The sequence below is a fragment of the Pipistrellus kuhlii genome, unplaced genomic scaffold (genome assembly GCF_014108245.1).
Source record: "Pipistrellus kuhlii isolate mPipKuh1 unplaced genomic scaffold, mPipKuh1.p scaffold_m20_p_3, whole genome shotgun sequence".
NCBI lineage: Eukaryota > Metazoa > Chordata > Mammalia > Chiroptera > Vespertilionidae > Pipistrellus > Pipistrellus kuhlii.
Genome location: NW_023425529.1, coordinates 129,625,380 through 129,641,120, shown reverse-complemented (window position 1 = coordinate 129,641,120; position 15,741 = coordinate 129,625,380). Strand labels below are relative to the sequence as shown.

The window sequence follows — 15,741 nt, the reverse complement described above, 5'->3', positions numbered from 1 at the left end:
TCCAATAACCACTTATCACTCCAGTGCTTTATAAGAAAATCCTAATTCTATTTTGGAATTCACATTTCTTTTCCAACCATGTGATTAAGAAGACTCAACACTGATTCCCTTCTAGATATGAGCCTGGGAGACCCATTCCCTTTACCTATCATTGGTTTGGACATAATTCGATGATACAGTTATGGCTAGTGAGTTCTGAGAGGTGAGTCTTTAGGATGTAACCTGCTGGAAAAAGATTTCATTGTTTTGTTTGAATGCCCAATGCCCAGAATTATTTTAGCTCACTTGCTAACATGGAGGCATTTCCCAATATATTGTGGGTGACTGTGAGGAAATATGGCAAGCATGTGGGTTCCAGATATTGTTAACCTACTGATTTAACCAGCTCTAATTATTTTCCTAGAATTCTACTTAGAAAGACTACTATATTTTTAGAATTATATACTTATTATTTAACTTGAGGATTTTTCTTACTTGCTCACTGCTTCCCACCCAGCTTTACAGCTCATACTTTACAGTGTAATGACATGTCAGCACTTCACAGTTGTGACAGTGTGCAGACTGCTTTAGTTGTCATCTGAGCATCATTCTTACATGTTTATAAAGTGATTTGATAGTGGCACATGACAGACATCAAGTAAAACCTATTTGTATTAACATTATAAGCATTGCATTCAGACATAAAAATTATAGTTAGGTATAGCCTTAGGTATATCTAATGCTCTCATGACTTTTCTGTTTTCTTTTCATCTACTCTTTGTTTAGCAGTTTCCATAAGATGCCTAGATATTGGTAAATAGTGATAGCATATATATAATTTGCTTTTTGAAATTTATCCAGACACACAATGTATATTTTATTGCAATTATCTTTCAGAATTTAGTCAGAATGTATTTATGACTGCAAATGTAGACCTAGAAATTATTCTTCTGTTACGAAAATGTTCCATTGTGGTATTCTTATCAGTATTGCAAATCAAGATACATTGACTAAAATAAAATAATATAGAAAGAATTTTTTCACTTAATGATATATAATTTAATTTATTTTTAAGTTATTTTAGTGTGTTTTTGAATACTTTGACATTTTCCACATGGCTAAAATTGACAAAATATATCAATCAACTTTCTTTGCAACAATGGTTCAACTTTTAGATTATGCTCAGATTGTCATACCAAGATGGAAAAAAGCCAGGGGGAAAGAGTTGCTTTGAAATACTTAGCTTTTCTTATGACATATCTTAAACTCTCTATGATAATCAGCACTGTACTACTGATTCTTTTTGACTGTCTCATTATTTGGAAGAAAGGCTATTGCAGAAGTTTTATGTCTATTTTTGGCCATGTTCAACTGGGAAGGGCATATTCCACCTCAAAGGCTTTTCTTGAAGGACTTACAAGCAGAGCTCAGTGTCTGAGTTTGTTTCCAAACTTGAATTTCTCGAGTTTCAGAGAGACAGACTTGTATTAGGCCACCAGGCTAGCGCAGTAATGTTTAGTTATTATTTCAATCAAAGAACTGTGTTCCATTACCCTAGGATCTATGTCAAGCTGTGGATTAGGTTCAAAAACCAACAAAAGCTCCTGGTGGTTGAAAGATTGTAAGTATTTTGCTGTATTACTACATTGCAGGCATGAGCACGTTCTTTTAGCATTTTAGAGCTTTACAATGTTACAATTAATTAATTGTGTCTATCTAGCTAAAACACCAGTCAGAGTTACCATCTGCACTTTTAATGAATCCTTTGAATTCCCTTGATCTTTCTTTTCCTCTCTGTGCACTGTAACATAACTTTCCCAAACCCCTAAAACTTTGATTAATGGAATCAAGAACCAGAGTTGAGATACCTGTTTTGTTACTTTCCCAAGCTTCTCTGACCTTGGGGTCGCTTTCTAAATGTACCTCAGCTTTTTTTTAAATGGTAAATGAGAAAAAAACTGTAATTATAAAGCATGACTGTTCTTGCTATGATTCCTAAATCACTTGCCCAATATATATATATATATATATATATATATATATATATAATTACCTGTATTAGCCATTCACTATACACATTCAAATATGTTTCTTTTCTAGAAAGTAGTTGCTGTTTTTTCACTTTTCTTTATATTTTATCCTTTCACTCCCCAACTCTACATATACAAGTTAGATAGGAAATAGAGTGGGGTCCAAAAAATCATGTTTATCAATTGCTCTTTTGACCGTGTTTTTCCTTGTAACCTTTGAGTAGCATTTCATGGATCCTTGCATGAAATTGAAACCTACTCATTGATTCTATTAAATCCCTCTACCAACTAATGAAAACTGTCTCAATTTCGCTTTAGATTCTGACATCCAGATTTAACCACATTTTTAGAAAATGTGTTTTTAATTTTCGTTATTCTATGCATAGAACTGGACTTTAAAAAAAAAATTATTTAGCATTTACGTCCCAATGCCTTTAATCTCTGTATTTTCCATTTTCTCCTAAGTATCCCTCACTACTCTTGGCAAATATAGCAAAGAAGCAAAGTTGCTGGTATAAATGTCCTTCTTCCTTGACCCCTGTAGCACTCATTGCCTCCCAGCTGTGCGGAGTGTATTTCTTAGTAGGGAGCCTGGTCCTGCTTCCACCTGGTGCTGCTGGGGTAAGCAGCGATCATTTTTGCATTCAAAGGTGGCCAAGAGAGCATCCGGAGGACTGTTCCAGGAATGGAGTAGAGCCCAGTTCTGACTTAATGCTGCCAGGTGGGAAGAGGTTTGGGTGCCCCGCAGAGAGCATTGTGATTTATGGGTGGAATCTGGGAGAGGGGCGGGACAGTTAGGAGGACAGGGCTCTAGCCCTGCTCCTCTTCTGTTTGAGAGTATCTAAGGGAAGATGCAGAATATGGCTTCTTCCCTTTCTCACAGCTTATGTGGACTCCGTTGGTCATGCAAGGATCTGCCATATTTAGGCTATGGTGTGCAGATACAGATGTTGGAATTGAGGCCGTAATACGTTTCATACTTTACACTCAAACAAATAGCATGTGAGTTCAGAACAACTCAGTTCAGTTTCTTCTCTAGAAAATACTGAAAAACAAAACTACCCACAGGCCATTCATTGTTGGTTGAGTGTCAGACAGATAAACTTGTTCCTCTTAAATGTGGGAAGTGTATAACAATAAAATGAATTATTTTTCTACTAATGTTTTGTTTCTGAAAATAAAATAATTTTTGTACCATCATGGGGCAGATAGTACATATATAATGTATTTATTTATAATGCATTTGATGAATATTGAAACCACCACAATGGGATGTGTGCAATAATATTGAGATTCTCAGGCTCATGTTTTGCTCAGCAGGAGGCTGCGATTTCAGAGCCTGGTGGAGAACGCACCATGTCTTCCTCCTCCTCTTGCAGTTTTACATTTAGCTAGAGATTGTTCTCTAAGATTCAACACCTAAAGAATGCCTTTTTTTTATTTTGTTCAAAGCTGACCTCTGCTTTTAGAAAAGTTTATCTGCACTTTTTCATCTGTTTAGAGACATACATTTTTGGTTAAGAGATCGAAGACAATCTTTCTTTGTCTTTTTTCTTTCTTTCTGAGTGGGGGTGGTTGAGATAAAAAAGAATGACTGCCTTAAAAGTCACACATGGCTGTAATTTAAGATTTTTTCCCCTCTCATTGTCCGTAACAGTTGAAAGAAACCTTCAATGAAAGTTTATTAACTAGGCCAATGCCCGAGGCAATAAAGGTTCATTTATTACCAGTTTCTTGGCTGTTTTTCTTCTTCTATTTTTCGGTTAAACTCATAGCGTAAGATAATACTTCACAAAATTAAACCTTTGACCTTCTGTAGAGTTAAGTCTCCTTTGATTAGATAAAGTAACAATTTATGGTCCAGCATGAGGTTGCACATGAAATGAATAATGCAATAGACTCCGTGTGGACTGAGAATCTATTGCTTTTGAAAAGATGAATGCTTTTTAAAGGGGGAAAAGTCTGCTTAAGTGTGTTGTCTTTATTCAATATGCACTTTAGCAATATTTCAAAAGGCTTTACTTCCAACATAAAGTTATGTTTGAATCTTCTAATTCTCTTAAGAAAGATCTATAGTAAAAAATACTGCAAAGAGCTTTTGCAGGATTGTCATACAGTGATTATGCTGTACATTCCAGGAATTACAGAGGCTGAATTATAAAAGTAAATGATTGCATGAGAAAAGTGACCATTCCTTTTATAAATGCAGTTCTATAATGATGGGACAATCAAACTATTATAACTTGTGATAACGTTATGTATCACAACTAACATGGCTTACATCAAACTGATACTTAAAAATTTTAATAAGAAGCAAAGTAAAAAAAATAAAATATAAAAATAATAACATGAAATTGGTTTCTTAATTTTAAAACCAATGCATAGGAGTTCAGATTTTGGTTATCATGGTGTGGTAACCTTGTGAATATAATAATGTTTTCAAATTTGTTTTCCTCCAGTCATGTTATAAACTTGAAATGACATAATGCCTTGCCAAAAGAGTGACTATATATAATTTTCCTGATATTTCTCTCATTTTTCTATGTGTTCATTTCAAACTTGTTTGGGAAAATTGAGAAAAATCTCAAATTCATCAGTGAAAATACTTTATTAGGATTATTTAATAACTATAGGAAAGATACACATACTTCAGGACCCAGAATTGTTGTTTATTTCTATCTTTAGCTCAGTGGAGAGATAGAAATGTGTACATAGGACAGGTCCATGTTTCTCACAAAGCTGTTGTGATTAGCTGGTTGTTTAAATTACTAATTGACATGCAAAAGTTGAATGCTTGAGAGAAGTGTTTTAGTTTTAGATTGGTCTTTTTCAATTAGCTTAAATTATTTAAGGCAAATAAATCTACTGCAGTGATTTAGTTTCTTTTAATAGAATCTCATGGCACAACATAAATTAGGTCAAGAGAAGATTTTGGATCACAGAGCTACAGATTTTGCTCCTAAAATAAAGAGATATAAGGACAATTGAAGATTTACTATGACTTTACTAGTGTTTTGCAATAAAATAAAATGTTCTCTCAGAGTACACAAAAGGCTCAAGTTTCTTGCCCAGTTAGGAAGCAAATGTTTCTTTCTATTGGAATGATCTTTACAGCAAAAAAGAGGAATGAATTATATAATATCAACCTTTGGTAATTCTTCCTTGATGTTCATCTGCTTTGATCCTAGGTGTGCTGGGTTAAAAATACTAATCAAATATCAGAAGGGAAATAGTTTTAAATATAACATTTATTTCTTGAACAATAAAGTATGAGGTTGCCTCCCAATCAAATAATTTAAGTAATATGTCTAAGTCACACTCAAAAAATTAATTTGACTATGATTACAAAGGTATACCAAAATAAAGGCTTCATTTAGTTAACATTCCACCTCCTAGGCGATGACAACTATTTGAGACTTATATTTCTTTTGTATCTTCTCTATTACATTGCCCTATTTGTTTTTCTAAATTAATCAGGATTGTTCTTTTCATAGCCCAAGATTAAAACTGTAAACCAAAACCTATTCTTCCAAGCACTACCATTGGCCTATTACAGCTACATTTTCTTTGACACCAAATGAGATAAATACCTGCTTTTTATCTATTAATAAAGTAAATAGATAAATTTACTTTATCTAGTAAAAAGCCACCTGTCTAGACTCTTATATAAATACAAGAATCTGGTGACAAATGTGTGAAGAACATATTGCCTCAGCTAGCTTCTCTGTTCCTTTTGTTGTTCAGTGGATATGGCTGTGTATTGTTCCCAACCCAGACCCTGACCTCTATTTAGAAATTTGTGTGTGCACAAATACATTCATTTCTTGAGTCTTTTCCTTACAAAAAAAAAAAAAATAGTTTTAAAAGCTAATAGTTGATATTTCTAAAAACTTTTGTGGCCATACTTACTCCAGCTGTTTCTATCTCATTGGATAAATTCCCCCAAATAAGATTTACATGTAAAAAGGGCCATCTATATTCCACATTTTTCTTTCTCAATTCTTCTTCTTACCAGTAACCCCAGACTGATAGAGCTCCACATGCTACTTGGATTCTGGGAAAAGGAAAAAAAAAGGGGGGGTGGTGGAGGACTCTTATTGAGTTATTAATGGATCTAGAAGAGAATTTACACGGTATTCAGGAAAGGCAAAAACATTTGGGGGAGATTATTCTCCAGCTAAAGTGCCAGTGAGGTGGCTCTTTTTCAGGAAAGTAAATTTACAACACCATTTCCTCTTTTCACTTATTATACTGCCTGAACTGTCATCAATTTATTGACAAGAAGTTTCTTTAAAAAAAAATGTCTTTTAGAATATCACATACTCTCAGATACTCTCAGACTAGTAAGAGCCACCTGTCTAGACTCAACTCATTGAATAATTGGAATGATGAAAAATGTAGGAAATAGGAAGTGTTGGGCCTTAGACAAACATGGAGACATTTAATTCCCAGTTTATTAGAGATTGGAATAATCTATATTAATAAAAGGGTAATATGCTAATTAGACTGGATAGACAGGATGTCTCCTGGACATCCTTCCAGACAAAGTTACAGTGGTGGGGGCTGAGGCAGAGATGGTTAGAGGCGATCCGGCCAGCAGGGGAGAACTTTAAAGAAGATTAGAGTCAAGGTTTATCTATTTTACTTTGTTTTATTTTTTCTATATTCAAGATATATAGTGGAAAATCATTTATTTGCTCTTCTCTTTTTCCTTGTTGTGCCATATTTAAAATATATGACCAGGCTACTATTATAAATACTGCATTTTACCAGCAGAACAGGTTAAACATTTTGTGCATAGTTAAACTTGAATGATTATTTTTGTGGCAAATATATCCTCAATTTTACAGAACTGAATCGCAAATGAACATTTAGATCAGCTTCCTAAGTAAAGTCAACTTATATTTGTAATATCACTTGAGTGTGTATAATCTTGATTTCCTATGCAATTCATAGCTACTTGAGCAAAGGGGATTAATTTTCTTTCAATGATTCTATAGGTTCCTGTGTACTGTACTTTTCTTTTTGCATTTATTGACAGAGCTGGTGTGGTCAATGCTGAACGGGGATTTAGGGGAATTGGGATTACTCCATCATTATTTAATTGTGTGACTTTATAGAAATGATTAACCTACTGCTCCTAAATTTCACCATCAGTAAAATAAAAGGGTTGCATTAGATAAAGTAAGTCTTGCTCATTTTCTTTTTTCTTTCTTTCTTTTTTTTTATATGCACAAGTATATGTGAGGAAAGGCTAAGATATTTTTAAAAATATATTTTATTGATTTTTCACAGAGAGGAAGAGAAAGGGATAGATATCAATAGTTAGAAACATCTTTGAGAGAGAATCATTGACCAGCTGCCTCCTGCACACTCCCTACTGGGATGTGCCCACAACCAATATACATGCCCTTGTCCGGAATCGAACCTGGGACCTTTCAGTCCGCAGACTGACTCTCTATCCACTGAGCCAAAAACGGTTTTGGCAGTCTTGCTATTTTCATGTTTTCTAAGTTTATACTCCAACTGGCTGTTAAGAAATATTTAATATTTTTCTAAAGATGATACTGTTAAAAAATGGAGTAAAAGTGAATTATTTATTTAGGAACTTTTGGTGTCTAGTCCAAATTTTCATAAATTGCATACTTTCTTATTTTAACCATAGTAATTTTAAATCCTTCATTGATTACATTTCAGCCTGGTTCTATGAGTTAATGATCAGAAGTTGAGTATTTCAAAGACTTTCATGGAAATTCCTCAGAGATGTACACATGGTCCAACGACATCCCCATGGTGCTCCCTCCTTCTGGTTCTAGTATTGGTATCATCCCTTCACTCTGGCCTATACTAGTTTTAAACTATTCAGAATAAAAATGCTACTTTTGATATCTATTTGATTTATTAGTCATTTTCAAATTATACACTCTCTACTATATGTTTCTTCAAATTCGTTGGGGTTGATTTGTTACTCCAAACATTTTTTAAAAATCTAATTAAGTCAATTGAAGAACTGAAAACTGGAAAAGGAGTACTTCCATTAATGGCTTCAAAGATCAATTTTCCTTTTCTCTCCAGAATATAAATGTGTTTCAAAGGGCAAGAAAAGTCAGTCTAATGGACATTAGGAGACAAATTCACACTCAAAATTTTCAATCCACCCAGATTCACAATTAAGTTTACTTATTCTGGTTGCTTAACACTTTTATTATTTAATCATCTAAGAGTGAGGACAGGCATGTTTCAGTTCCAGTTTTCATTTATTTAGAAAATATTGATAAACAAAATAACTGTGAAAATTAGTGTCAATATCTTAGACAGCTTGTATTTCATTAAGGAAAGGAAGAAAACAGAGTAAAAAAAAAAGTACTGGTACTTTCAAGTTGTTGTATTGAGCCAAGAGTTCTTCTAAAACCTGGAGTGATTTCAACTGAGTTGTAATTCAAACTCATATGAAGCTTACAATGAATGTACCTTCAACCAAGTATCACAGAGAATCTATAGGAACTGTCAGGAACAGAAAGATTACTTCACAGTAATGACTGTTGAATTGAACTATGCTTTTTGATGTTTTACTTCCCGAATTGAATTGTTAGACAAGATTAATTGCACACAGTGAGCGTTTTAAATGAATGATTATGTAAACCATTAAGTTTCTCTGTATGCCATTGGGGGGAAAAGCTGGAAGGTTTAAAGGAATAAATGTATTTAATGTGCAAAATGCCTGGGCTAATTGTAAAATTCTCTACTAACATCCTTTACTGAAAATTGAAACCCACTTTATAAATCTGTCTTGGTTATATTGCTTTGGGTTGAAGTAATTTAATATTCCTGCTTTCCACTAATCTTTTAGCTCAACAGAAGTAAACAATAGGTTTCATAAATTAAAAATACACTCTTCTGAACATGCTTATAAGATTAAAAAAACAAGGCTGTAAACATTTATGACTGAAACAAACTAGATTGTTCAAATACTGCCATGATGTATCATGTATATCAATATGGCACTGATATCAGTTAGAATGCAAACAAGGTTTTAAATGATGTGCCCCTTCATTTCAGCTGGAGAATCCGCTTCACACCATCTGCCTATCAGATGGTTAGGAACCAGGACTGCGTATTAATGCCACATGTTCGATTTTCCTCCTTCTTGTAATGGTTAGATTCATATTGCTAATAGCTGTGCATAAGCACTGTCGATGAAATTTCTGTGACTGTGGAGTGATGAGATATTTATAAGCTGCCTGTCTCCCTGAATAATCAGTAGGAAGAATGCCAGACATAAATAACTTATCAATTCTAGCATATTAATAATAACTACCATTGGCTATAATCTACTGCATGTTTAAAATAGCTTCTTCTAAATTTGGGTAAAGTGGCATAAACTAATAAAAAGTCTATCATATGGAAGCTTTGAATTCAGACTATCTCTTGCATATAATCCATTTTATTTTACCCATTAAGTTTTGGGAAATGCATTTTATATGGAATGCGATGTAAAACTAGACAACCTATCAAACATTTGGAAGTCATCTTGATGCCTTTGAAACCAAAGATCAAAGATTGGACCTTTCAAGTTAATGAGCAAACAAACAGATCAGAGAAAGAATTTGACAGCAATATGTCTTTTTTATTGATATTTATAATCTACAGTTGTAATCTATGCTTTATAACTGGGGGTAACTAGCTTATTTGAAATAAATAGACTGGGAACTTTTCCTTTTGTTAAGAAGAGTGATCAGGAGTGTATAATAGCATTTGAAGGATTTAAAGGCTGTTTTGATAAAAGTTGAAAGCAGAAGAAGAAAGCTATCTTTGCAAAGTAAAACAAGGTACTTAAGAGGTAACAATGCCTGCTTTCCTTCTAAATGATAAACCTTGGATTGGTTTTAGGATATTGAATGTGAAGTAATGGAGGTTTTGTATCAATGTACACAGAGTGCAGATTTTAGTGATTTTTTTAAAATCACATTTGATCAATGTAGTCTACTAAAATAAATGCTTTGATAGAAACATGATGTTTGGATCTCCATTTGTCAAGTGGCTAAATTTTCACTCTGCTATTAGGTAGCTTTTGTCACATTTGCATTTTTGTGTGTAGCTGAACAAAAGTAAAAGTAAACACAAGAACATGATGTATATTATGGGATACTTGATAATATCTACTACCATTTGCCGTGGGCTTAATATGTGCCCTTACTGTAGCATATATTATTTCACCCATATTATCTACATCCCTATGAGATTAGAATTTTAGAGATTGGGATTTTGAAGCCTTAGGAATTACATAGCTTGCTGTGCAGTGTTCTGGATAAATAAGATGCATTTTGCGCAAAGTATGTATGGCTTTTTGAAACACTTTTTTTTTTTTCTTAACCACCATATTTACTCCTGATATAAAAGAGGAGAGGTTAGATAATGAGGTTTTCCCATTCAGTTTCTTATTCAACAATAACTAAAAAAAATAAAAAATAATAAAAAATAAAATAAAAAAATTGTAGCAGAGCATCAAAAAGTGAAAGTAAAAGTATAGGAAAGTATAAAACAAGATAAAAATAATATCTAACAATAGTCAATTTTTAAAATATGCATAGAATTTGTTCTGATGGAGCAAAGCAGAATTGGGCCCACAGCATTGAGTTTGTATCATAAATCAGACAACAATATGACAAGCAATGTTTCTAAATTCTGTATAAAATTTAGTCTTTTAAATTGTAAGAGATAGAGTTTGTTGAGATCAAATATAAATGAAAAAAAGAAACAAGTAATTTTTCATGATATAGATATTTGGACTCTATACTAAGTTTGCTTACTGAGGGCCCGACATTTTTTTAAAAATAAATTTGATCAATGTAGTCTACTAAATCAAATGATTTGACAGAAACATGTTGTTTAGATCTCCATTTGTCAAATGGCTAAATTTTCACTCTACTATTAGGTAGCTTTTGTCATAGTTGAGACTTATTATCCTTTCTCTGAAGGAAAGAGTATTTAAATATTTTGTTTAAAATATTTTGTTTAAAATAAAAAAAATAAAATTTTTGTTTAAAATAAAATGTATAACCTATTATTTCATCAGTAATTAAAGCTTCCCCACTGATGATGATAAAATTGGATTTAGAATCTCTTAAAATAAGATAAAATCGTATTATATTTGACTTCTCAGTTTAGTACATGTTTTTGTTGTCATATATGAGATGCTACAAATATTCTTTGAGAGGATAAAAAAGTATGATTGGTGAGGTAAATGGGTTAATCATTCTTTAGTATAAGAAATTAAAAAAATCATTTATTGATTTATTCCTTGTTTTCCCTAATGAAAGAAAGAAATTAGGTAAAAACTTGTGAACTAAATTCAGAATCAGGAACAATTATTCAAGTTGCTTGGGTAACTATTACAGTAGATACCAGATAGATTTATGGATGTAGTGTTGTTAGGGATGAATATACATATGACTGCATGGGAAACAGAGAAGTGCTGTGTGGCCTGGTGTCCTCTGCTTCTGCTGTGGTAGGCAAAAGGCACAAGACGCATTTCTACAAGGTGCAGCACATGGGAGCAGTAGGTCTCAAACACTGATTCCTGAGTCCCAACCTAATTTTGTCTTTTAATGTTTCTTCCTTGATTTGGATGCATATTTACTATTGAGGACCCTGCGATGACAATCTGCTTAGTTTATAAGCTTCCACTCTAAGTTGCAGACACACTTTAGTGTAAATTACTGTCATCAAGTAATGGAAGAGCATTGAGCATAGAATCAACCTGTTGGAAGGTAAACACTGATTTCTCAGTCCTTCCCAGAAATAGAGTCTGTGGCTATGACTCCAGGGAAGATAACTTTTAATATTATCATCCACTCAAGATACGTCTCTATCTGATGTAGAGCATTGTTTTAAGAAACACAGAATTGCCATAACTAGCCTGCAGACTGAAAGGTCCCAGGTTTGATTTCAGTCAAGGGCATGTACCTTGGTTGCGGGTACATCACCAAAAGAAGGTGTGCAGGAGGCAGCTGATTGATGTTTCTCTCTCATTGATGTTTCTAACTCTCTATCCCTCTCCCTTCCTATCAGTAAAAAAGACTGGGAAGGGCTAAAAAAAAAAAAGAGTTATTTTGTGAGTTCCTTACACACACACCCCTCCCCTTGGTCTCCCACCCCCACCCCCACCCCCCCAAAGGTAACTTTATTAGAGAACAAAATACACAATGGGGCTTGTTTCTAAAGCAAGTTATAGATTCTGTGCTAAGTTTGTTCTATAGAGACAGAAAATTGGAAGGATTTAAGAATCACATTAGAGAACTGAGGGGGCCATTACAAGGCCATAAGTGTGGTGTGGTGTGTGTGTGTGTGTGTGTGTGTGTGTGTGTGTGTGTGTGTGAGAGAGAGAGAGAGAGAGAGAGAGAGAGAGAGAGAGAGAGAGAGGCTTTTTTTTTTTTAAAAATCTTCTCCATCCGAGGGAGATGCAGCTTTGGTGAGATATGCTTTCTATTAATGAGATTTGCTACTCCTAGTAGATCTAGATTAATTTTAACATAAACATAATGTTTTAAATTATTTACATTGATAGTGTCAAAATAATGATGATATTTCTCCTTTGGTTTTCCAATTAACCTACTTTGAGAAGCATTTTTTCATTCAGTGACAATTTGTGCCAGGTATTGGGATGTATATTCTAAGGAAGTATTTCTGCCCTTTCGAATTATAACTTAGTTGAAGGAGCTAACCCTAAACCTAAAAGAAGACCACAGGCCATCTCTTAAAAAAAAAAAAAAAAAAAAAAAAAAAAAAAAAAAAAAAAAAAAAAAGCAAAAATAGTTCAAGGGACTGAATTTCTCTTCTCAGACTGCACATTAAAATGATGCGAGGAGCAGTAAAATGAACCCAAAATATACAAATGCAGGGCCCCAACAAGAATCTCAGAGGATAGAACTCAGCTATTTGCATATTTTAAAACTCCAGGAATGATTCAGAGCACAGATAATGGCAGACTCGTACAGCAGGGTTGAGAACACAGGCAACTGGATGGCTCACTCTACTCTGTGGGAATGGGGTGGGGAAGGTCAGCCCTTTAAAATAAGCGAGTTTTGAGCTGATTCTTAAAATGTTGGAACTGTTGCCCAAACCGGTTTGGCTCAGTGGTAGAGCGTCGGTCTGCGGACTGGAAGGTCCCAGGTTCGATTCCGGTCAGGGGCATATATGTTGGTTGTGGGAACATCCCCAGTAGGGGGTGTGCAAGAGGCAGCTGGTCGATGTTTCTCTCTCATTGACGTTTCTAGCTCTCTATTTCTCTCCCTTCCTCTCTGTAAAAAATCAATAAAATATATTAGAAAAAAAAATGTTGGAACTGTTTTCTAGGTATAGTCGGTAACAGTAGCCTACTACTCCTAGAGCATAATATTTAAGCCACCGCATGATGGATGCATAGGTGGGTCTGGAGCAGGAGGCTGGATAGCTTTTCTAGATAGTGGGAATAATGTGTGCCCAGCCTGGCTTGAAAGAAGGAATGTAGTCCTTTAGAGGAAGTGGAAGAAGGCGTACATGTCTGGAGCACAGAGATCAAGGGGAACCTGTGGGAGCAGATGATGTTACACAAATAGGTAGGAACTGAGCACAAAGGTCCCTCACTTAAGAGCAGCCATTGCATGTCATTTTGAATTTTTATTTTCATAAGGTTACAGTGACTGCTGAGAGATTGGAGGTGGGGGGAATGGAATCTGTTGAGAGGCTATTATAGGATTCCAGGGATGAAAACTTGGCAGCTTGCACTAGGGAAAACCAGTGGGAATGGAGAAAATTGGGTAGATTTGAAGGCTATTAAAGAACTAAATGTGTGTGACACACACACACACACACACACACACACACACACACATTATATGTTATGTGATTTGGAATTTTATTAGAAATGTACAACTGGGGAAACAGTCAAGTGGAAAAACAGAAGAGCACCTTAAATAAAATTAGATAGATGATAAAATTATTAAAAGTATTTTTAAAAAGTTGACAATGTTGTCAGCTAAGGAGAAGTAGATTTCTTCTATCTGAGGGAACTGCGGCCAGCGATGATGTGCATACCTAGGACTGCACTTGTCCATTGAGGAATGTAAGGCATGCTTAGTTTTCACTTAACATGATGTGTCATTCTTCCCCGAGTTTATCTTATATAATTCTTATACTACCCCTTCGTGAATATAATGGTTTTACAGATGAAGAAACCATACTCAAGAAGATTTTATGGCTTTTCTAATGCCATGTCATGCATAGTTATGTTTTATGTTACCGAATTAGATTCAAATATTCAGTATAATAGCAATCATATCTCAAGTTGTAGGTTTGTCTTTTTTATTCAAATACTACAGAAACATATTTACATGCAGCATAAATCAAAGTTAAAGGCCCTAGAACTGTCATAACTTTGAGATGGAATGACTTTAGTCAATGAAGAGAAGGGACAAGTAGGCTGTGCACATTTGTAACAAGTCAAAGTTGAGGAAGAGAGATTTTCTGGGAAACACTAAGAGGACTTTAAGAGAACAGGAAAGAAAATATTCTGGAACATCTTTGAAGGAAATGTGTAACTGGGGAGAAAATTCAATCATAGGAAGATGAGAGAATCATTTCAAGTTGGAACTTGAAAGGCAATAAATGCTAGCTCCAGACCCAGAAGAATTGTTTGAATTTAGATCAGTGCCTTTTTAAGGGGAGTGGCTATCAAATTTTCATGCAAAGACCTAATCTGAAGGTTTTGTGTTGGGGTGAAGGTAGTGAAGACCTCTTTGGTTTGATTTGAAGGAAAGCTGAGCTATTCTTCTAATCTCAAAAACAAAACAAAACAAACAAACAAAAAACCCCAGGGATTTCTACTGAAAAAAGACTTTCTGATAATTACTGAGGCTGTAACTTATTTGCTGTAGTAACCAAACGTGATGATTAGTGGGGAGGTAAAGGAGGAAAGAATTGTTCAGTCTCTAATCCACCAGCTGGACGTGGAAATAAATCACATAGATAAATTTAAACCAGGCTGTAGAACTGTCATCAGAAACTATGAAGCAGCCATAGCAGAAACATAGAGGGAGATGGTGGTGGTATAAATTGTCTCATGGACTATTAAAGTTTTACAATGAGAAGAGGTCACATATTTCAGTGTTTGATTTTTTGCAGATGAGGAATGCCAGGATAAAGTGAATTGCCTTGGTAAAAGTTCAAACCTTTAGCCCAGTTGGTGTGGCTCAGTGGTTGAGTGTGGACCCATGATGCAGGAGGTCAAGGTTCCATTCCCAGTTGGGTCACATGCCCAGGTTGCAGGCTCAATCCCCAGGCGGCAGGGTGCAGGAGGCAACTGATCAATGATTCTCTCTCATCATTGATATTTCTATCTCTCTCTCCCTTTCCCTTCCTCTCTGAAATAAATAAAAATATTTTTTTTAAAGTTCCAACATTTAAAGAAAACAAACACTCCTCTGCTCAAACAACTCTGCTGGCTATATCTATACTATACATAAAGCATGGTCTTAGTTTCCTGCTCTTTTATAATCTGGTCAACACTATTTCTAATCTCACGTCCACTTCTATCAATACCTTCTGTTCTCTGGTTGAACAGAGACAGATTACTCTGGACAAAGTAAAGGCCTGTGTCAGGGAAGTGCATCATGGGGCAAGGATGTTCCAGAAAAGGGGAACAGCATGTGTGAAAGCACAGGCTTTAAGAGGCAGGGCATGTAGAAGACCTGGT

General features: G+C 34.7%; 1 protein-coding gene across 1 annotated transcript in view; it reads left to right on the top strand.

Moving 5' to 3' along the window:
- Positions 1-15,741, top strand: part of DACH1 (dachshund family transcription factor 1) — a 425,048-nt gene that overhangs the window by 209,037 nt on the left and 200,270 nt on the right. The gene's annotated exons all lie outside the window — the stretch shown is intronic.